At 45.7% G+C, this 24,272-nt stretch overlaps 1 protein-coding gene across 2 annotated transcripts in view; it reads left to right on the forward strand.

Annotated features, from left to right (window-relative positions):
- Positions 1-24,272, forward strand: part of NOL4L (nucleolar protein 4 like) — a 499,130-nt gene that overhangs the window by 201,576 nt on the left and 273,282 nt on the right. The gene's annotated exons all lie outside the window — the stretch shown is intronic.

Genomic DNA, 24,272 nt, shown 5'->3' on the forward strand with positions numbered 1-24,272 from the left:
ATGGAAAACTCCTATCCTTCTCCCAGATCATGGATAGATTTGCCCTACCTCCTTCAGAATGCTTTCATTGGATTCAGCTCTCTCACTTCTTACTGAAATGCTCCCCTTCCATCTTCACCTATACTCCGACTTCCACCTTCATTACACTCACTCGGATAGGCCTGGAACTCGGTCACACCACATCCCTCTTCTACAAAGAACTCCGTTCCCATTTATAACCTATAGAAACATAGAAACATAGAAGATGACGGCAGAAAAGGGCTACAGCCCATCAAGTCTGCCCACTCTGCTTACCCACCCCCTGTCTATGCCCTAATGACCCAATTTCCTTATCTTGACCCTCGTAGGGACCCATATGGGTATCCCATTTATTCTTAAAGTCTGGCACGCTGTCTGCCTCGATCACCTGCACTGGAAGCTTGTTCCAATGATCAACCACTCTCTCTGTGAAGAAATACTTTCTGGTGTCGCCATGAAATTGTCCGCCCCTGAGTTTGAGCGGGTGCCCTCTTGTGGCCGAGGGTCCCTTGAGAAAGAAAATATCATCTTCCACTTCGACACGTCCCGTGAGGTACTTAAATGTTTCGATCATGTCTCCCCTCTCCCTACGTTCCTCGAGAGTGTAGAGCTGCAATTTGTTCAGTCTCTCTTCGTACGAGAGACCCTTGAGCCCCGAGATCATCCTGGTGGCCGTCCGCTGAACCGATTCAATTCTGCGCACATCTTTACTGTAATGTGGCCTCCAGAATTGCACACAGTACTCCAGATGATGTCTCACCATGGCCCTGTACAACGGCATTATGACTTCAGGCTTTCGGCTGACGAAACTTCTATTGATACAACCCAATATCTGCCTTGCCTTAGATGAAGCCTTCTCCACTTGATTGGCAGTTTTCATGTCTGCACTGATGATTACTCCTAAATCTCGTTCTGCTGAAGTCCTAGTTAAAGTTTCTCCGTTCAAGAAGTACGTCCTGCATGGATTTCCGCTTCCGAGGTGCATGACCTTACATTTCTTAGCATTGAAGCCTAGCTGCCAGGTTGAGGACCAACTTTCCAATGTAAGCAGGTCCTGCGCCATATAATTCTGTAAACTGCATTCACTTACTATATTACATAGTTTGGCGTCATCGGCGAATAGTGTTATTTTACCTTGAAGCCCTTGAGTCAGATCCCCTATGAATATATTGAAAAGGAGTGGACCCAGGACCGAGCCCTGCGGCACTCCACTGGTCACCTCCGATATTTTAGAGAGGGTACCATTAACCACCACCCTCTGAAGTCTGCCACTCAGCCAATCATTGACCCATGCAGTTAGTGTCTCTCCTAACCCCATCGATTCCATCTTGCTTAGCAGCCTGCGGTGTGGGACACTGTCAAAAGCTTTACTGAAGTCCAGGTACATGACGTCCAAAGACTCTCCCAAGTCCAACTTTCTTGTTACCCAGTCAAAGAAGCTGATGAGATTGGATTGGCAGGACCTACCCTTGGTGAATCCATGCTGACTGGGATCCCGAAGATTCCCTTCATTCAAGATCATGTCCAATTTGCTTTTAATTAGTGTTTCCATGAGTTTGCACACTATTGATGTGAGACTCACCGGTCTATAATTCACAGCCTCTACCCTGCAACCCTTTTTATGCAGAGGAACGACATTAGCTAATTTCCAGTCCAGGGGAACTTTCCCCTTACTTAGGGAGAGATTGAATAGCTCAGCCAACGGTTTCGCCAGGACATCGCTCAATTCTCTGAGCACTCTTGGGTGCAAATTGTCTGGTCCCATGGCTTTGTTCACCTTGAGTCTTGCCAGTTCACTGTAAACTTCATCTGGTGTGAACTCAAAATTCTGAAACGGGTCTTCTGTGCTTTGTGTTGCCTTCAACTGCGGACCATGTCCCGGTGCCTCACAGGTGAAGACTGAGCAGAAGTATTCATTCAGTAGTTCGGCTTTATCGGAATCTGCTTCCACGTAACTTCCGTCCAGTCTTCTAAGGCGTACTATCCCGCCTGTGTTCCTTTTTCTGTCACTAATATATCTGAAGAAGGATTTGTCCCCCTTTTTAATGTTTTTTGCCAGAATTTCTTCCACTCGAAGTTTTGCCTCCCTAACTGCCATTTTGACCGCTGTAGACCTGGTCCTATATTCTACCTTTGCCTCTCTTTTCTCCGTGCGCTTGTAGGAGAGAAACGCTTTTTTCTTCTTCTTAATGAGGTGCGAGATCTCCGCGGTGAACCATTGGGGTTTATTGTTTCTTTGTCGTTTATTTACTGATTTTATGAAGTGGCTAGTTGCTTCATGTATGGTTGATTTCAGTGTTAACCACTTAGCTTCTACATCATCGGTCTCCGCTTGGTCCTGCAGCGTCTGATGGACGAAATCTCCCATGTGTGCGAAGTCTGTGCCCCGGAAATTGAGTACCTTTGTTTTCGTGTTTGATCTAGGGAAGCCTTTCCTAAGGTTGAACCATACTATGTTGTGGTCGCTGGAGGCTAGCGTATCTCCTACTGAGACCTCTGAGACGCTTTCCCCGTTGGTGAGTACCAGGTCGAGGATCACCTGGGCCCTAGTGGGCTCCGTTACCATTTGTTTGAGACGTGCTCCCTTTATGGAGGTTAAAGGCCTCCTGCTAAAGCTGGTTATCGCTGAAAATGAGTTCCAGTCTGCATCAGGCATATTGAAGTCCCCTAGCAGTACAGCTTCTCCTCGTAGAGTGATATTCTCTATGTCTTCAATTAATTCTGCGTCCATGTCTTCCAGTTGTCTTGGGGGTCTGTATACCACACCTAGATACAGGCATTTTTCTCTGCCTCTTGCCAGGTTTACCCAGAGGGACTCCCCAGTGTACTTGACATCTGTAATCCTGGTGGTTTTAATGTCCTCTTTAATGTATAGAGCTACCCCCCCTCCTAACCTGCCCTCTCTGTCCTGACGAAGTAGATTGTAGCCCGGTATAGCCATATCCCACCCATGTGAGTCCGTGAACCAAGTTTCAGATATTGCCACCACATCTAGGTCGGCATTCCTTATTTCAGCCTCCAATTCTAGAATTTTGTTACCTAAACTGTGTGCATTGACATACATGGCCCTCCATATCTTGTGTTTGCTAAGTCCCTGTGAGGCGTATCCTACCCGAGTCGGTGTGACTCCTAAAGAACTGTTTGCAATGTGGGTACTTACCTTGGACATGGAAGCGGAGTTTTGACTCACCTCATCAGGATAATTCCTTTCTGCACTAATATGTGAATGGGTACCCTCCCCCGACTTACCTAGTTTAAAGCCCTGTGAAGCAGGCGGGCTAGTCGGTGTCCAAAGATGATCTACTGAAGTTTGGTCCTCCCATACCTCCTGGCGTGGATCTGATCAGGACTGGAATCGTTACTTTAGTAAAATCGTTCGCCCATCGGCATCTGCCAGCTTATCCCAATCTTTATACTTTCTTGCATATAAAGTTTTCTGGACGCCTAATAAGATGTATATGGCAGGACTCAGAGATTCCAATTTATGTTGGCATTGCACCCTGGAGCTGGGGGATCTTCACCACATGATCTTTGCGTGCCCTATCATCCAGGAGTTTTGGACATGCATATGGTGCCTTATCAAACGCATTCTTCCCATCTCTTCCGAGTTCTCATTTGATGTTCTCCTTTTCAGAGCATTAGCAGTGCCAGACTCTCTTTCTGCCAGCCAACAATCTCTTCTTAATATTCTAATCGCTTTAACGATCCAAATGATTCTTCACAATTGGAAATCTGCCGATTCCCTTAATGTTGTTTTCTGGTGGAACTCTGTTCTTATGATTCATTTGTACGAGTTGAAAGCCACGGAATTCACCAACAGAACTCTACTTATATCCCATATATGGGAACCTATTCAACATTTCTCTCTTTAATCGTTGTCGTTCCCCACAATTTTTCCAATCCCGTCCTTTCCCTACTTCTTTTCTGCTCCCTCTCCTGGGGGTGGGATGTCCACCCTACACTCTTTCTTTCACTCACTTATCTCTCTTTTTCGAAGCTCTTGTTCCTCTTTTTCTTCTATTCCATCTCTCTCTTCTCATTGCTTCCTCCTCAGGTTTTCTTTTGGTTCTAATGGTTCCTCTGGTTTTCCCCTAAGATACTCCTTGAGATACTCTATATGTCATTCCTTTGGAGTTCTAGTTGGTTCTGTTGAACCTTATTGTTCAATTGCTACCTGATGGGGTTTTTTTCCCCCCTTTTGTTTAATTGTTGTACTTTCTTTTTGCTACTGAAAACTCAATAAAAATATTTGAAATCAAAATCAGTAATCTCAGGTGATAATAATTCTAATAGAAATTCTTTATGCTCTCTCTGACTATAATCTGCTAAACTGGGCCAGCGTTCATGCTCTTTAAGTACTGCGTGTATTACCCACATCCTATATGCAAACTACTCTAGTGTATCAGTGGGCAGGGGTGAATGTTATTAGTACAGATGTGGCGTGTCTTAATTGAGTGACTGTTTTAACTTTGGCCCATGCTCAAATATTTAACCAAATTGTCTTACATGCAACACACTCTAGCAAGCCTATAATAGCAAATCATAAAATGCAAAACTGGTACAGGTAAAACTACTAAGACTTTTAATAGTAAAATCTCACCAAATATAAAACCCAAAATATTACTGGAACTTTTCACAAATGTGTCATCCAGTCTAAAACAATTTAAGAGTTCCAGGTCTTTTGATTCCTATCTCATTCTGTCTATACTCAATCATCAATCAAAACTGCACAAGGACATGCAATCTCCGGGTTATTAACTTTCCTAAAGTCCATACTACATCTGCCTTAGTAATGTTTAAAAGATATTTGAGTGAAATTCTGAAAGTGCCTGAAACCTCATACCCACCTCTCAAAAATTTATTGCCTTCCTACGAAAGCTAAATCTCAAAATCCTAACCAGCAGAATGTTTCTGCTGATAGTTTGGATCTGACGAACTTCCTAGAGAGGTCGGATAAAGAGGTTCAGGTTTCAGTCACATTAATTGTACAGTTTGCTATTGACTCTGATAGAGAATGGATGCTTAAGATGTTTTTTTAAATATAAAGATGTTCCTTTTTTGACGAATACCATAAGAATGTATCCAGATGTTTCTCACTCCACCCAAAAGAGAAGGAAACAATTTCTCATTTTGAGACCTCAGGTAGTTTGTTTAGGGGCAACTTTTGCTCTAAGATTCCCCTGCAAGTGTGTATTGGTATATAAAGAAAATAGATATGTTTTCTATGAACTGCAACAGCTGTCTAAATTTATTTCGGCTAGAGAACAGCCTGTATATAATTCATGAGTTTTGCTGATTTCCAAGATAGCTCAGGAAAAGAATTGTTCTAAGAGCAGTCAGACCTCCATTCTGTAATTTCCTTTGACTTAATTTCCTATGTTTTATTTCAGTTTTATTTTAGCTACACCCTCCAGAATATAGTGGACTAACTATACTTTGTAATAATAAGGAGATGACTTTGAATAATTTGGTATATTATCATTTTATTTTACATTGTATTTTTCTTGTTTGACTTGTAAGAATGTCAATTATTAAAACTATAAATAAAGAATTATAAAAACTGCACAAGGACTTTTGAGTATAAAATACCATCTCTCACCTTGTCTTATGCAGCCAATAATCCTATTGCACAGTGCATACAAGAAAATTTAATTCTGCTTACCCAGATGAAAATCTTCATGAGGAACCGAGACAAGGCCCCCAAATGTTTATAATTTGTAAACTGTTTGAAACAATGGTTAGTTTCATTGATAAGGAAGGTGAGTGAGGTGTGAGAGACTGGAGAAGAATAGAGGATGAACCTGTCCCTTACAGACTGGAGTCAAATATAATTTCCAGTTTGCCTTTGACAATGGTTTCTGATTAACCTTAGCTATCTGTGCCAGCTCATGCACCTGGACTTATTGTATATCTTAAGCTGTCCTTAAGCACCAGCCATTAACACATCTTAGCACATCTTAACACCTCTTTGCACCTCTTAACTGTACCAATGTCCTCTGTTACCTTTAGCAGTGATTTAATTTAGGCTGTTTGCAATGATATGCCCTAAGATCAGACATGAATGATATGATCTCCCATAGGCCTTTGCTGACATTGGTTCCAACCGAAAATGCTGAGGCTGACAGAGCATAGGAAACAGAGAGTACGGGTAAATGGACAATACTCAGACAGGAAGAGTGTCACCAGTGGGATGCCACAGGGCTTGGTGCTTGGACCCGTGCTCTTCAACATCTTTATAAACGATCTGGACATTGGTACGATGAGTGAGGTGATTAAATTTGCAGATGATTCAGAGTAGTGAAGACACAGGGGGATTGCGACGATCTGCAATGTGACATAATCAAGCTCGAGAAATGGCATCGACATGGCAAATGAGGTTCAACGTGGATAAGTGTAAAGTAATGCATGTCGGTAACAAAAATCTCATGCATGAATACAGGATGTCCAGGGCAGTACTTGGAGAGACCTCCCAGGAAAGAGACTTGAGAATTCTGATTGACAAGTTGATGAAGCCATCTGCGCAATGTGTGGTGGCGGCGAAAAGGGCGAACAGAATGCTAGGAATGATTAAGAAGGGGATCACAAACAGATCGAAGAAGGTTATCATGCTGTTGTACCAGGCCATGGTACACCCTCACTTGGAGTATTGCATCCAGCAGTGGTCGCCATATATGAAGAAGGACACTGTACTACTCAAAAGGGCCCAGAGAAGAGTGACTAGAATGGTTAAGGGGCTGGAGGAGTTGCAGTACAGTGAGGGTTTGGAGAAACTGGGCCTCTTCTCCCTTGAAAAGAGGAGACTGAGAGGGGACATGATCGAAACATTCAAAATACTGAAGGGAATAGACTTAGCAGATAAAGACAGATTGTTCACCCTCTCTAAGGTAGGGAGAACGAGAGGGCACTCTCTGAAGTTGAAAGGGGTTAGATTCCGTACAAACATAAGGAAGTTCTTCACCCAGAGAGTGGTAGAAAACTGGAACGCTCTTCTGGAGTCTGTTATAGGGGAAAACACCCTCCAGGGACTCAAGACAAAGTTGGACAAGTTCCTGCTAAACTGGAACGTACGCAGGTGAGACTGGACTCATTTAGAGCACTGGTCTTTGACCTGGGGGCTGCCGCTTGAGCACAATGGACCACTGGTCTGACCCTGCAGCCGCAATTCTTATGTTCTTATGATATCCGGGTGGGTTTCACTCCAGACACATATAGCCTGTGCTTAAAACCCATGACAAGGTCACTGGACAAGCAAATTCCCTGCGGAAGGGGCCCCGAGTTTAGTAAGGGTGGCACACACCAGACTAGCTCCACAGACCAGTGGAGTTTCTCTGTGAAGTAGCAATCCGGCACTGCAGGACTGCGTCCTTTCCTCTGACAAGGGACCACCTAGAAGGAGTCTCAAGGCACTGAAGTCACTGAGAAAAGTGAACTTAGAGCAAAAAAAAGAAGAAAAGAAGCAGAGCAACTGCAAAAGACTTCTGCACAGATGCTTGCAGAAATTGTAACTGGATATGTTTGCTAGCTCTCAGGCTAAGGGGGTGGAGCATATGCTCAGAAAAGTGTTGGATTTCTGCAACTCCCGGATTGTGGGTTGGGATTGAATACCTAGCATATGGAATCTGGAAGGGATGTAACAGAATGTCCTGTTGGAAGATAAAGTAGTCTCCCGACATGTGACGTATCACTGGCAACATCTTCTGCATCAAGAGGACGTCCTGGTAGTATGCACTGTTGATGTTAACCCCAGAATTGATGAACAGATCTGCAAATCCAAGTTTCGAGATTGCGACTGAGTCCATGACCACGCTTCAGTGTTGTTGAAGGCACATACAGGCAATCATTCTTTGTGTTAATCGGTAGAGCTACTGTACATGTCTTTTCAACTGAAAACCAGATGAAGTTGACACTGTGCTCCGGGTACATGGTCAAAATCTTCTTGCATCGATTCAGGTGTGACTTTGTTGTGTAAAGTTAACTTTTTAAAAAACACTATGGGAACTTTGGGGGGTGGCTTGCTGAACGCTTAAAAAATTTTTTTTCACAGTTTCTGAGACTAGGGTTCAGGTTCCCCACCTCACCAGACCCCCATATCGCTATTTTTTTATTTTCGGGTTTGTTTTATTTTTGGCACGAATTCGCTGGTGGTGGCCATTTGGTTTTTTATCAATCTTTTTTTCAAAGTTTTATTTTTGCCTCAATACACCTCGATTTGTCTAAAAATCATTTGGCCCTAATCTGCTGGATGTGTGCATTGATTGCATCGGATTGGTGCCAGATTAGCAACAGTGTACTGCAGGGGTGCCCAATACTTCGATCGCGATCGACAGGTCGCTCGCTCAGGCGACTCCAGTTGATCGCAGAGCGGGTTCCCTTCTTCCCTTCTCTTTTTTCCCCTCCTGACTAGCCCGCCTCTTGAAGAACACCAGCCAATCAGAGTGCTGGCAGGGCGGGGTGAAGGTCGGTGGCATACCAGTGTTCTCCCTAGGGCCTTTTAGCTGGGCGGTCCTCATCCACTCCTGAATGCCGATGCTCAACATTAAAAAAAAATAACCGGCTAGGAGAACTTATGCTCCGGGGGCTAACGTGTGCTTGTACCGGCTTCCCTTCTCTTCCCTCTGAAACCGGAAGTTATGTTGGGGGGGGAGAGAAGGGAAGCCGGCATGCACATGTTAGAGCCCCGTTCACGGGCTAAAGTGGGAGACAGGTAGGTCAGTGAAACTTGTGATTTGCTCTTCTTGCTGCCAGGTCCTGCATACTTTCCATTTCCTCAAAGGCAGGACCCGGCAGCATTTCTCTCAATAGGTCGATCTTGGGCCGATCAGCCTTCCTCTCCCCGACGTCAATTCTGCAGTCGGAGAGGAAGTTCTGACCAGCGGAACTTCCTCTCCGACGGCAGAATTGACGTCGGGGAGAGGAAGGTTGGTCGGCCCGAAGCAGGGAGAGCTTGGCTGGCGGCGGGCGGCTTTGGGGGCCTTTTATCCGATGGCAGTGACAGTGGCTTGGGGGAGGGCAGGGAGGGAGAAAGAGGGCAGGCAGGGAGACAGAAGGAAAGAAGAGAAACAGAAAAAAGAAAGGGGGCATGAAGAGAGAAAGAAAGAGAGGGCAGGGAGAGAGGAAGAAAATGGGGGGGGGGGGAATGAGGTCAGGAGGAGAGGAAGCATACAGGCTAAAAGAAGGGAAGAAAGATTGGATGCACAGTCAGAAGAAGAAAGGGCAACCAGAGACTCATGAAATCGCCAGACAAGGTAGGAAAAATGATTTTATTTTAAATTTAGTGATCAAAATGTATCTGAATTTATATCTGCTGTCTATATTTTACACTATGGTCCCCTTTTACTAAACCGCAATAGAGGTTTCTAGCGCAGGGAGCCTATGAGCGTCAAGAGCAGCGCTGGGCATTCAGCGCAGCTCCCTGCGCTAAAAACTGCTATCGTGGTTTAGTAAAAAGGGAAGGGGTATTTGTCTGTTTTTGTATGGTTGTTAGTGAGGTGACAGTGCATAGAGTCATCTGCTTTGACCTCTTTGAAAAACCCTGGAATAGGAATGATGATTGACATTTTCTATGCATATAGTGTGCTTTGTGTTTTTTTTTTAATTTTATTGTTGGTAGATCATTTTGACTTGGTCATTTTAAAAGTAGCTCGCAAGCCCTGGTGTACCGTGTACCATAGCACACAGGGAGGGGGCAGGAGCTTCGGAATTCACCTCCTCCACATACTTTAGGGCTGGAGAGCCAATCTGCATCCGTGACTTTGGGAAAAAATAACGCCCAGCAGTCCTTCTGGAGTCTGGTGCGAAACACCTGCGTTCTGAGTTTGGGGACTCTTTTGGTGGGACACATGTGCCTCAACAGACCCCTGCCATGGTTGCACAGTGTGACTTTTCACCAGAATTTATTTGGCTTCTCTGGAAAGAATTTTCTGTGGACCCTGCTTATTCAGCGCAGCTGGTGGGTACTTCGGGACCTTCTCAGGTGGCAGAGCTTCCTATTCAGGAACCCTCTCATCCTGCTTTGGCAGACCTTGCTTGCAGTAGTTGCCATTCAGATAAGCCTCTGCTGTCTCCTGACACTGCTTCTATATTGAATCTGGCTGATACCCTTGCTGGGACTAGTCACCTCGGCTGCTTTGAGAGTCCAGATTTGGGTGATGACACTTCTGTACGCAGACTTTTTAAGCATGGTTCTGTCCATCTTTTTATTGCTGATGTTCTGAAAGATCTCAAATTGGATCCTCCACCTTCCACTTCTCAGGCTTCAGACATGGCTGCTCTAATGTGTTGACTTCCTTTTTTCTATCCCATCCGCAGCTTCTTGGGCTGGTTATGGAACAGTGGGACTCTCTAGAGAGCTCTTTTTATCTTCTAAAACTATGTCTAAGCTTTATTTCCTGGCACCTGATTTTCAGCAAGTTTTTGAACAGCCTAAAGTGGATTCTGCGTTAGCGCAGGCTGTTAAGTGCACAGCTCGCCCTAGTGATGGGGAGTGATGCTTAAGGATTCTTAGGATCGCTGGGTGGACATTATGTTGAAAAATCTTTTTGAAATGTCATCCCTGGGTGTCAAAGTGGCAGTGGCTTCTTCCTTCACAGCACGAGCCTGTCATTACAGATTGCATGGTGCGTCCTCTGCAGATGTACCTGCCTGTACTCCATTGGTAATGAATGGTGTAGATTATGTAGTGGACGCCATTTATGATCTCATATGAGTTCTTAGTAAGGTCTCTGTTTTTGCAGTGTCTGTGCACCGGACTCTTTGGATCCTTCATTGGGCTGGGGACACTGCTTCGAAGGCTACCTTAAGCAAACTTCCTTTTAAGGGTCAGCTTCTTTTTGGGTAAAGGTCTGAATGACCTCATAACCAGTGTTGCTTAGCACCACCCTAAATCTCTTCCTGTGAACAGGTCAGTGGGAGGGGATTGTAGTAATTTTTGTTCCTCCTGCAGGTTTGGTCAGGGCTCATGGGATCTTCCTGCCAGAGATATTCCCAGGACTACCGCCCTCATTAGAGCAGTTCCAATTCTAGGCAGCCTCAGGCCCCCAGTTCCTCAGCAGCGGCTGCTTCTAAGAAGCCCCAATGATGCCAGGAGTTGGGTACAGCTTTCTCATATTGGACTTCACGTTTCTCAATTTTATCAGTAGTGGACTCGTGTTTCATCAGATCAATGGGTACTAGACATCATTCGGGAGGGGCTCAATATAGACTTCTTTTGCCTGTCCCTGGATATGTTTTTAGACTCTGGCAGGTCGGCTGGAAAAGAAGTCCCGAGTTCATGCTACGCAACGTCTCTTGGACATCAGAGTGATAGAACCTGTTCCAGAACATGAATTGGGCTTAGGCAGATACTCCTTTAAACTTCATCATGCCAAAGAAAGGCTCGGAAGACTGGAGGCCCATTCTGAATCTAAAGTTGGCCTACCACTTCTTGCGGATTTCTCATTTCTGCAACGAGATAGTGTGCACAGTCATAGCGGCTGTCTCTCTAGGAGAGTTTCTAGTGTCCTTGGATCTCAAGGAGGCTTACTTCCAAATATTACAATCTACCCGGAGCATTGCAGGTTTCTGCGTTTACATGTTCTGCAACAGCATTTCCAGTTCGCAGCACTACCCTTTGGACTTGTGACGGCACCCCGCACTTACACCAAGGTGATGGTAGGTGTGGTGGCCTTTCTCTGCCCGCAGGGGATCCAGGTCCATCTTACTTGGATGATTGGTTGATCCAAGCTCTGTCTCATCTGGAGTGACGGGGTATCTTTGTTGCAGGTGTTGGGGTGGGATTATCAACTTCAAGAAGAGCAACTTGACACTTTCCCAGTCTCTGGAGTTATCTGGGTTTGGTCTTCGACACCAGGCAGGGTCATGTGTTTCTTCCTGAGGCATGCAAATAGAAACTTCAGCAGTAGAGCAGAGCTCTTCTGGATTGTCCGGCTCCCACAGCATGGCTTTATCTTTAGGTTCTGAGATCCATGGCAGCCTCCATGGAAATGGTACCTGGGCCTGAGCTCATGGCTTCAGGAGGAGGCTCTACACCAGGGCAGGCTTTTTCGGATATCAGAATGGATGATTCTTATGACGGATGTCAGTCTGTCGGGTTGGGGTGCCAACTGTGGGGACTGTTACATTCAGGGGCAGTGGACTCCCTGTTAGAAATGTTGGTCGATCAATCATCTGGAGCTCAGGCCAATTTGGCTGGCATTACTTGCTCTCCAGCCACTTCTGGAAGGAAAAGTGGTGTGGGTCTTCTCCTACAACGCTACGGCGGCAGTGTACATAAATTGTCAAGGGGGCACAAGAAGCGTTTCCTTGGGCCAGAAGGCTCGCATGCAGTTTTGCTGGGTGGAAGCTCATTTTCTATCTCTCACAGCGGCCCATGTGGCTGGGGTTGACATTGTTCAGGCAGACTTTCGCAGTCAACAGATCTGGGACCTGGATGAATGGTCCCTCGCAGAAGGATTGTACAGTGCTGGGGTCAGCCCCAGATGGACTTGATGGCTTCAGCAGAGAACTCAAAGGCCATGTGCTTTATCAGTCAACGCAGTGGAGAAGCCTAGGGCTGGACGCCTTGGTTTAGCCCTGGCTGGTTCATGAGCTCCTGTATATGTTCTCCATGGCCTCTGGTTGGTTAGATCAGTGTTCTTCAATCTTTTTACACCCGTGGACCGGCAGAAATAAAAGAATTATTTTGTGGACCGGCAAACTACTAGGACTAAAATTTAAAAACCCCATTTACGCCCCATCTCCGCGAGCTCGGTCCCCGCAAACCATCTGATCCCATCTGCACAAGCCGCAATTATGATTTTATATTGAACGTATTTTATTAAAGTATAAAAAGAAACAATATTCTGAACAATTGTGATTTTATAAATACAAATATACAGAGCACGGACCAACAAAACCCCTGTCTCCCCTCCTCTTCACATATATCCCCTCTACTATCAAGAAAACTGAACAAGCCAAGTTCATAGAAATATCATGCTAACAGAATACTGCAGTCCCCAGTTATGTCTCTAGCAGGATATATATTTCAAATCTGATACATATTCTAATCACAAAATAGAAATAAAATTATTTGTTTCTACCTTTTGTTGTCTCTGGTTTCTGCTTTCATCTTATTTTCACTCTCTTCCTTCCAGCGTCTGCCCTCTCTGTCTCTTCAATCCAACATCTACCACTTCCATCTACTGTCTGACCTCTCCCCCTTCCATAGGATATTTGTCTTCTTTCTATGCCCCTCTCCCCTTTCCATCCAGCCTATGCCCCTCTCTCCTTTTTACACGATTCACTCCAGCTTCACTGCTCTCTTCATTTTTATATCTCCTACACCAGATCTAGCATCTTTGTCCCTCTCAATTTCTCTGCTGACCCCCCTTCCCATTTCATTCCTGTCTCTCCCCTTCCCCTCCTCTAAACTCCCTGCAAGCTGTTTCCTTCCTTTTTTCTTCTCCCTTCCCTCTTTCCCCTGTCCAGCAGTAACTCTCTTCCCTTTCCTTTCCCTCCTCCCCTCCCAGCAGCATCTCTCCTCCTTATCCAGGTCCAGTAGCAGCTGTCCCTTTTTCCCCCTTACCCAGCAGCTTCCCAGACTCCTTTCCCTCCTCTCCTCCCAGCAGCATCTCTCCTTCTCCCTCTCCAGGTCCAGTAGCAGCTGCCCTTTTTCCCCCCTTACCCAGCAGCTTCCCAGACTCCTTTCCCTCCCCCCTCCCAGCAGCATATCTCCTTCTCCCTATCCAGGTCCAGTAGCAGCTGTCCCTTTTTTTTTTCACCATGCCCAGCAGCTTTCTCCCCTCCCAGCAACTCTCCTTACTTGACCAGCGCTGCGATTCAGTAAGGAAGCCTCGGGTCCTTTGTTGGGTCACACCGCCTCTGAGGAAAGCGGAAATTGCATCATCAGCGGTGGCCCGACTCAGCAAAAGCTCCAAGGCTTCCTTCTTCAATCGTTGCGTTTGTAAGGAGAGCCGCTGGGAGGGGAGAAAGCACAGTGTGAGGCTCCCTATTATCTCTCCAGCCCTGCACAAAGGACAGCTCCTCGATCTTGCCGGTCCTGTGTGGACCGGCAGGAAATTGAAGAAGTTGATCTCGCCGGTCCTGCGCAGACCGGCAGGAATTTTCTGCGGACCGACACCGGTCCGCAGACCGGCGGTTGAAGAACTGTGGGTTAGATCATCCGCCGGATAGCGATGCATCCCGGCATGGTGATTCTAGTAGTTCCAGATTGGCCTCGTCGCCCTTGGTATGTGGATCTCATAGGGATGAGAAGCTCCAGCTTCCTCTTCCTCAATACCTTCTTAGTCAGAGGCCAGTGCACATGGAGAACCCACGGCACTTTGGTCTTACGGCATGGCTCTTGAGCGCTTAGCCTTGATGAAGTGCTGTTATTTGGATGTAGTTATCTCAACTCTTGCGCTCAAAACCCCTCAACTATGGCTTCTTATTCCAAAGCCTGGAAGGCTTTCTAACAGTGTGCTAAGGATCAGGTGGACCCTGAGACTTCCATTTCGGTAGTCCTGGCTTTTCTTCAGGAGGGCCTAGACAAAGGTCTGGCAGTGGCCTCCCTTAAAGTTCAGGTTGCAGGCCTTTCTTGTTTTTGAGCACACAGAGGCACTAGTTCACTTACTGCTCATCTGGACGTGACCAGATTTATGAGAGGGGTGCTTTGTCTGCGTCCTCCCTTGCATCTTCCTTTCCTTTTGTGGAATCTTAACATCGTTTTGCAGGGCCTTGGAGAGGCCCCATTCGAACCACTGAAGGATGCTTTTCTTCTGGATCTCATGATCAAGATTGTCTTTCTGGTTGCTATTGTTTTGGCACGGCATATATCAGAGCTTCAGTTTCTTTCATGCAGGGAATCTTTCCTCTGTACTATGGATGCAAGTGGTGTTCTCTGTACTGTACCTTCAACCAGGAGGTTTGGTTGCCTGCATTTCATTCCATAGGTTCGGAGTGCAAAGTTCAGATCTTAGGCAAATTGGATGTCCAGAGAGTTTGGTTCCATTATTTGGGGAGGACTTAACGATTTCAGGCTGTCTGATCACCTGTTTGGTCTGATTGCTGCGCCTTGCCGTGGTTGTCCAGCATCCAAGTCTTTAATCAATCGATGGATTCAAAGGGCCATTTCCGTGACACATCGCCCATGTCAAGCAGCTGCCAATTTTGCTTAAAGCACACTCAACTAGAAGTGTGGCTGCGTCATGGATGGTGTTTCGCGTGATTCATCCTGATGAAATTTGCAAGGCTACTTGGTTCTCTCTTCATATTTTGTTTTACCTGGTTTTACCAAATTGATGTAGCAGCTCATTCTGATGCCGCTTTTGGGATATCAGTGTTAAGGGCAGGCTCTTTTGTCCCTCTCTAGCTGTTTCCATTGGTTTGGTATATCACCTAGCATATGGAATTTAGAAGGGATGTAACAGAATGGAAGATTAGGTTTATACCTTCGATAATCTTCTTTCTGTTAGTCCCTGTAGGATTCTATATGACCCGCCCTCTCTGTATATACACTCAGTTGTGTGGAATAGCCTGCTTTTCTGCCTCAATTATTTTCCTTACAGGCTAAGGCTTTTTTTTTCTTTTTCTTTTTAGGAGGTGGGGAATAGGTTAGAAGACATAGGAGTTACCACACTATAGACAAATAGTCATGTAAGTTTAAGTCCCAATAATTAAATGATTAACTGAGCACAGGGACTTAAATATTGGTACTTAAACTTACACTGTTTGTCCATAGTGTGGTAACTTCTCTGTCTTCTAACCTACCCTCCCCCCCCCCTTCTAAAAAGAAAGAAAGAAAAAAGGCTTCCCTCCTTTTTCTGCTTAGCTCTGTCATTAGAGGGAATAAACACTTCTATCTATCCTACTTCAGGCAAGACTTATTTTACATAGCCAGTCAGAACAGAGAGCAGCTTTAAGGCTTAATCTGTAGTTGGAGATTAAAGCATAGAAACTGCTAGCTAGATTTATTGGGAATATTTAGAATTTTTTTTAAAAAAAGGGGAAAAAAAGGTATATTCCAGCAGAATTTTTATCATAGTGTCTCAAATTGCTAGGTCTTCCTATTGAACAGTGAGAGGGATCTTTGCTGACTCACTGGGAATAAACTGCCTCTCACAGGAGGGGGTGGTCTGGTCTCTGAACAGTGAAACAAAACAAAGCACACCTTGAAGCAGTGAGTGACCTCCATGTACTGTTCTACTAGGAGCTAAACTAGAAACTGCTACGTTCCTTGTTTTTATTCTTAAATATCTCAACTGACTGGAAATAGATTTTGCTTCCTGAAATAGTTTTACTCTAAATTGAACATTGACTTAAATATTTAAATTATTAGAATTTAAAACTATTGTTTCTCTGGACTTGAGCACAAACCTTACTATTTATTTAAGTTTGAGATTTAAAATTGTTGGCTGTTTCTCTAGTCCTGAGCACAGGCTTTATTAATCATTTAATTATTGGGACTTAAACTTACACGACTGTTTGTCTATAGTGTGGTAACTCCTTTGTCTTCTAACCTACCCCCCCCTTCTAAAAAGAAAGAAAAAAAAGCCTTCCCTCCTTTTTCTTTCTCTTTTTGCTTAGCTCTGTCATTAGAGGGGATAAATACTTTTATCTTTCCTATTGCAGGCAAGACTTATTTTACATAGCCAGTCAGAACAGAGAGCAGCTTTAAGGCTTAATCTGTAGTTGGAGATTAAAGCATAGAAACTGCTAGCTAGATTTATTGGGAATATTTAGAATTTTTTTTTTTTTTAAAAGATATATTCCAGCGGAATTTGTATCATAGGGCTAGATTCACTAAGCAAACTGATTGTGTACCGATCGGTTTACTAGCTCTTTGCAACCCGATTTCCCTTCAACCCAATTCACTAACACCTGTAGCGATCTGATCCTGATCCTCCCATGCAAATTAGTAAAGTCCTATGCAAAATAGCCAAGCAATTGATTCACTAACAATTTTGAATCGGATTTTACTATTGGCAAACCCAAATGCTGCAGACCTATTGGTAACTGAGTTACCGACAAGTCTGCAGGTTTTTGACAGGCCTGCCTGTCTTTTTTATTCATTTTTACACATGGCACAGATATTTTGCGTGTGTTACACACGCAACATATCTGCCCCATAAAAAAAAAAGACAGGCAGACCTGTCAAAAAATGGCCAAGGGTCCCCCGACAAATGCGATCCCCCCCGGTGACCCACAAATATCAGGAGGAATGCCCACTTTCTCCTGCCACTACCCAATGCTGCCCTCCCCGCCCATGTGAATATGGCAGGAGGGATGCCAACTCCCTTCTGCCACCAACAGACTCACCCCCCGACTGGCAGGGCTCAACCCCGGCCCAAAAACTGGCCGTATCTAAAAGTTGGGAGTAGAGGAGTGCTCAGTCCCTCCTGCTCCATAGGCTTCCCACCCCCCACCCTTGACTGGACCAGCCCGGCTGGCCCCCCCTACCTCCAAGTGTGGAGCAGGAGGGATGCTCAGTCCCTCCTGCTCCTTCAGATTCCAGTGACGCATCTGCCTAGGACTTAGGCCCCACCCCGGTGCATCATGTGATATGCATAGAGAGTAGGCTAAGGCCCTGATTGGCTCAGGTGCCTTGGTCTCCTCCCCCTATGGGAGGGGCCTGAGGCACCTGAGCCAATCAGGGACTTCCTTAGGTTCAGCCCTAAGGGAGTTCCTGGTTGGCTCAGGTGCCTCAGGCCCAAGGGGGGGAGGAGTCCGAGGTGCCTGAGCCGATCAGGACCTTAGACTCCTCCATGTGTATCACATGATGCAGTGGGGCCTAAGGCCCAGGCAGACGCATCACTGGAATCCGGTGGAGCAGCAGGGACTGAGCACCCCTCCTGCTCCCAACTTGGAGGTAGGGGATGTCTGGCCGGGCCAAGGGGGGGTGGGCCCGCCTGGGGGTGGGCCGTCCGCTCTGGTGAGCAGAGTTTTGGTTCTACCCTGCTTATAGATGCACTGAAATAATGATAATTATACAAATATTTCCGATAAAATATTGTTTATTAAAATTTAACAGACATCTTGTTTCAAAAGGCATTATTTGTACAATGGAGGCACATTACAAGTCAGATAGTGTAAATGCAACTTCCTGACTAAACTCTCTCAAAATTCCATCCTGCTATGGCTACTTATATATATATATACCTAATATATGACAACATTTTTACTGCCTTCACATAATTGGCCAAGAATACTTGATACCATATAAGGCTCTTGCATGCATATTGAAGGAGTGTCTTTCCTCCTCACAAGAATTCCTAAAAGTTACATTTTAATACTAGTTTATCTAATAAAGAAAGATACAGAAGAAACCAGGAAAAAGCATTATAATATAATATACTTACAGAGGAAAAATTATCCATACATATGGCTTTAAATCATTTCTCCTTAAAAGTCAAACTGCTGCTCCCATGTTACTGAGTCACTTAAGAGCATGCACTGAAAATCCTGTGTTTCAGTAAAAGAGAAGGGGAGTTGGCAATCCACTCCCACAAACCCTACGTTTTCCTATATGAATCCTCCAGTACATTTTTTAGGTAATTATATTTCAATCTGAACCCTTGAATATGAAAGTTCCTAAATTAATAGTTTACTAAAATTTAATTCATCATATATGCATTTTGTATATCCAATTAGCATTTCTAACTTTACCCTGCAAAAAAGGAGAGGGAACCCCCCCTCCCCTGGAATGTAATATCTGCAGTAAGAAGAAAGGTCCGTCTCTATAGCAACTAGGTCAAAAGCCAAATCTTATCTGCCACAGGTCTCTGGAGACCAGACTGGGCACACATTAAAGTAATGGAACCAAGCTACAGCTTGGGTTATCTTCTCTTGTCCTTAAACAAAGCTATCAATTAATTCTATTGACCTGAGAGAAGGCCTACTCCTGCTTCCAGTGACCTCAGCACAAAACACATATTTAGATCAATATATTATCCATATTTGTCTTATCTGGTTTATGTTCTGGCTTATCAAATTGTAATTTTATATAGCCACCGGAGGACTGGAAAATAGCAAATGTCAAGCCCATCTTTAAAAAGGGTTCAAGGGGTGACCCGGGAAACTACAGGCCGGTGAGCTTGACCTTGGTTCCGGGAAAGATGATGGAAGCACTGGTTAAGGACAGCATATGTGAACACATAGAAAACAATGGACAGCTGAAGGCGAGCCAGCACGGCTTCTGCAAGGGAAGGTTGTGCCTCACAAACTTACTGTACTTCTTTGAGGGAATAAACAGCCAGATGGATAAAGGGGAATCCATAGACATCATTTACCTTGACTTCCAAAAAGCATTTGACAAGGTACCCCATGTACGGCTGCTTAAGAAGCTGTGGAACCACGGGGTGCAAGGGGATGTCCACCGATGGATCAAAAACTGGCTGGCAGGCAGGAAACAGAGGGTTGGAGTAAAGGGCCACTACTCAGACTGGCTATGGGTCACGAGCGGAGTTCCGCAGGGGTCAGTGCTGGGACCGCTCCTGTTCAATATATTTATTAACGACCTGGAGGCAGGAACAAAATATGAGGTTATGACACCAAAATCTGCAGCAGGGTTAGAACCATGGAAGACTGCGAGGATCTGCAAAGGGACTTAACGAAACTGGAAGAGTGGGCAAAAAAGTGGCAAATGAGCTTTAACATTGAGAAATGCAAGGTCATGCATGTAGGGAAAAAGAACCCGATGTTCAGCTACAAAATGGGGGGATCACTGCTAGGGGTAAGTAACCTTGAAAGAGACTTGGGGGTGATGGTAGACATAACATTGAAGGCGTCAGCACAATGCGCGATGGCCTCAAGGAAAGCAAACCAAATGTTGGGTATCATTAAGAAGGGTATCACGGCCAGGACGAAGGAAGTCATTATGCCACTGTATCGTGCAATGGTGCGCCCGCATCTGGAGTTCTGTGTCCAATACTGGTCACCATACCTCAAGAAGGACATGGCAGTACTTGAGGGAGCGACTAAACTGATAAAGGGTATGGAAAACTTCTCATACGCTGACAGGTGAAAAAACTGGGGCTATTCTCCCTGGAAAAGCGGAGACTTAGAGGAGACATGATAGAAACCTTCAAAATCCTGAAGGCTATAGAAAAGATAGACAGGGACAGATTCTTCACACTGTGGGGAACCACAAGTACAAGGGGGCACTCTAAGAAATTAAAAGGGGGCAGGTTTAGAACAAACGCTAGGAAGTTCTTTTTTACCCAGAGGGTGGTGGACACATGGAACGCACTTCTGGAGGCCGTGATAGGCCCAGAGCACGTTACAGGGCTTCAAAGAAGGTTTGGATAGGTTCCTAGAGGATAAAAGGATTGAGGGGTACAGATAGGAGTTGAGGTAGATTATAGGAATAGTCAGGGATCACTGCACAGGTGATAGGCCTGAAGGGCCGCCGCGGGAGCGGACCGCTGGGCAGGATGGACCTCTGGTCTGACCCAGCGGAGGCAAATTCTTATGTTCCTATGTTCACTCATAAAGCCTTCTCTTGGATTAAGTCCCTGTTTTATCAATATATATTCCCTCACTAGTAAAATCCAAAGTGATGAGAAGACAGCGTAGTGGCTATTTTATATTTCATGCTTGCCTATTCCACCACATCTGTCCATTTTTAATAGGCTGCCACCCTCAGGTTCATTTGAGGCAAAGGGCCACATCACCGTTCGGGAGGTGGGAGGTGAACAGAGCAGGAGGGTACTGAGCACCCCTCCTGCTCCCAACTTTTAAATTTGGGCAGTGCCGTGCTGTGCTGGGGGTGTTCTGTACTGGTCGGGGGGGGGGGGTTCGTGCCATGCCTGTTGCAAGAGGGAGGCCTACAGAGCAGGAGGGACTGAGCACCCTTCCTGCTCCCAACTTTTATGGGGGTGTTGGGTCGGGCCATGCCGGTTGGGGATGCTGTGCCAGTTGGGAGGCTTTTTTTCATTTTTTTAGAGGCCTGATATTTTGTGGCCTATTATAAAAGAAGAAGAAAAAAGCTGACAGAAGCCCTGACAGCAGTGACAGGAGGCTGCTTCTCCTGTCACTATTGTCAGTGTCTGCACATGCTCGAGGATCGCTCTTTAGCAATCCATGCCGGGGAGCATGTCAACGATTGTCCCCATTTGCATGCAGGCCTTTTGTGAATTTATCAGCCTGCAAGCAATCGGGAACGGTTCGGTGACAGACTTGGGGGTTAGTGAATCTAGCCTATAGTGTCTCAAATTGGTTTTTTTTTTTTAATTATTATTTATTTATCATTTTAATACATCCTATATACAAAGATGTTTAAGGAAATACAGAAATATAATACTCTCTTAGTCATAATACAAACTAAGGATTGAAATTTAAACATCTATAATAAATAATCTAATACAGTCCACAACCTAGGGAGAAGAGACAAGATGAAAATAAAACCCCTCGGGAAAGGGGAAATATACAAAAGAAAATGAAAATATTAAGAAATAGAGCAGCCAGATCTTATCCTATCCAAAATAAAATTTACCGCATTATTAACCTGTATCATTCGGACTGTGTGGAGATACCTTTACCTTCAAGGAAAAAACCTAATTGGGCAGGTTCAAAGAAAATATATTTACTTCCCTGATAGGAAATAAAGCATTTACAAGGAAATCGCAACTGAAAACTTGCCCCCAAAGCAATCACCTTTGATCTATATGACAGAAATTCTTTCCTCCTGGATTGCATCCACCTCGAAACATCAGGAAATATATATACCCTTTCCCCCAAATAGGTAATCTGCTTTAAATTAAAATATAATTTCAGCAACATCTCTTTATCTTGAAGAAATACCGAGACTAATAAAGTTGCTCTTCCCTGAGTTTCAATATCAGAAGACTGCAGAATAGCGGAAACATCTAATTGAGCATTTTCATCTACTAAAGCTTTTTCTTTCTGCACTTGTTTTAAGTAATAAATTGTTTGTATCGGGGGAAGACTTGCTTCAGGTACATTTAGAACATTCAACATAAAGTTCTTAAACAGTTCTTGAGGAGACATAAACTTGGCAACCAGAAAATTAAGAATCCTCAAATTTAAGTTCTGCTGGTTTTCCAGGTTTTCAATCTTCCTCAAAATCATAATTTTATCTGTTGTTTGTTTGGTAATTAAATTCTTAGTCTCTGTTGTTACTTTATCTAAATTTTTTAAGTCCACTTGGTGTTGCTGAGTAATAGTCTCTAAGGAGCTTATCCTGGAAGTAGAATTCTGAGTTATAGTAACAAAGTTAGAACATACCAGGTGAAGATTCTCAATCGCAGACCAAATAGAATCCAGGGTAACAGCCTGTGGTTTCACCAACGGTCCGAGGAGGGAGATACCAGACGACTTTGATACGGCTCCTGCTCCAGCGATGGAATTCTGGGCTCCTGCAACCTCCCCACCGCTGGCTACCAACGGTTCCTCTCCCCCAGAACGCTGCTTCTCCGACGTCGAAGTCAGCGTGTCTGTTGTGTGTTTCACTTCCGGGTTCACTTCGGAGAGAGAGCAAGCCTCCCCCCACACACCGGGGGAGCCCTCTTGCCAGTTCTGCTGCAACGAAGATTCTCCGGGGATGGGAGGGGTGTGCCGTACTCGTGGGCTCAGCGAGAGAGACATCTCGCTGTCCAAGCTGTGGAGTTCCCGCTCCACGGCAGCGGAGACGCCCGATGTGGAAGGAAGGACTGTGAATGCTGTTATCACAGTCTGCCTCGGCGTCGAGAAGCCCGGGGTAGGTAGAGAGATACCCCTCGGTTTTCCTCTTCTTTTAGGCATAAGAAATAGCATTTTTAAAAGTGAAATGAAGATTTTTTTCCTTGAAGAGGGAAGTGCTCCTCTCAGCATCCTGCTCCAGACGCCATCTTGCCGTGTCTCAAATTGTTATGTCTTCCTGTAGAACTGTGAGAGGGATCTTTGGGAGTAAACTGCCTCTCACAGGTGGTCTGGTCTCTGAACTGTAAAACAAAGCACACTTTGAAGCAGTGAGTGACTTCCATGTGCTGTTCTACAAGGAGCTGAACTGGAAACTGCTAAGTTCTTTGTTTTTATTCTTAAATATCTCAACTGACTGGAAATAGATTTTGCTTCCTGAAATAGTTTTACTCTAGAATTAAACATTGACTTAAATACTGTATTTATTTATGTATATATGTATCTATATATTTTATGATAGTACAGATTAGATGGCTCATATGGTCTTTATATACCTCCCTTTCTCTAGGTTTCAGAATTTTCACTGCTATAGCTTTTTCACATTATTTTTGTACAGCAGGAGATCAGAACTCTCTAGTACCCAGTGGCGTACTAAGGGGGAGGCGGGGGGGGGGGGCGGTCCGCCCCGGGTGCAAGCCCTGAGGGGGTGCTCTGGTGTCCGTTCCCCCCCTTCCCCTCTGGCCTCCCCGCACCATTTAGAGTAGAAGCAGCCTGCAGCAAGATCGCAATGTCAGCATCTTGCGCTGCTTCGTGCTGTCCTCCGCCGCAGTCCCGCCCCCTCCACTGACGTCAGAGGCAGGCAGGCAGGCCTTCATGGGGAGGCCTTCAGGGGGAGATGCAGGCCTTAAAGGGGGGGGGGGACAAGCCTTCATGGGGGGAGACAGCCTTTCGGGGGGACAGGCAGGCAGGCCTTCAAGGGGGGGGGACAGGCAAGCAGGCCTTTAGGGGGGAGAAAGGGGGTGGGACAGGCCTTCAAGGGGGGGACAGGCCTTCAAGGAGGTGCAGGCCTTCGGGGGAGATGCAGGCCTTCTGGGGGGGTGCAGCTTTCGAGGGGGTGCAGGCCTTCAAGGGGGGTACAGGCCTTCAGGGGGAGATGCAGGCCTTAAAGGGGGGGACATGCCTTCATGGGGGAGACAGGCTTTTGTGGGGGGGACAGGCAGGCAGGCCTTTAAGGGGGGGAGAGGCCTACAAGGGGGTGGGACAGGCCTTCAAGGGGGGTGCAGGCCTTCGGGGGGTGCAGGCCTTCGGGGGGGGTGCAGGCCTTCAAGGGGGGTGCAGGCCTTCAAGGGGGGGGGGACAGGCCTTCAGGGGGAGATGCAAGCCTTAAAGGGGGGGACAAGCCTTCATGGGGAAGACAGGCTTTCGGGGCAGGGACAGGCAGGCAGGCCTTCAAGGGGGGGACAGGTCTTTAAGGGGGGGTGCAGGCCTTCAAGGGGGGGACAGGCCTATGGGGGGGACCCTGGTGTAGAAGTACACAGAGGGAAGAGAGTGTTCAAAGAGACGTGCATATGCCAGACTTTGGGGGGGAAGAAATAATGGGTCTGAAAATAGAGGAGAGGGAGAGAGATGATGAACCATGGGAT

This window comes from Geotrypetes seraphini, chromosome 11, assembly GCF_902459505.1.
Source record: "Geotrypetes seraphini chromosome 11, aGeoSer1.1, whole genome shotgun sequence".
In the NCBI taxonomy this organism is placed as follows: domain Eukaryota; kingdom Metazoa; phylum Chordata; class Amphibia; order Gymnophiona; family Dermophiidae; genus Geotrypetes; species Geotrypetes seraphini.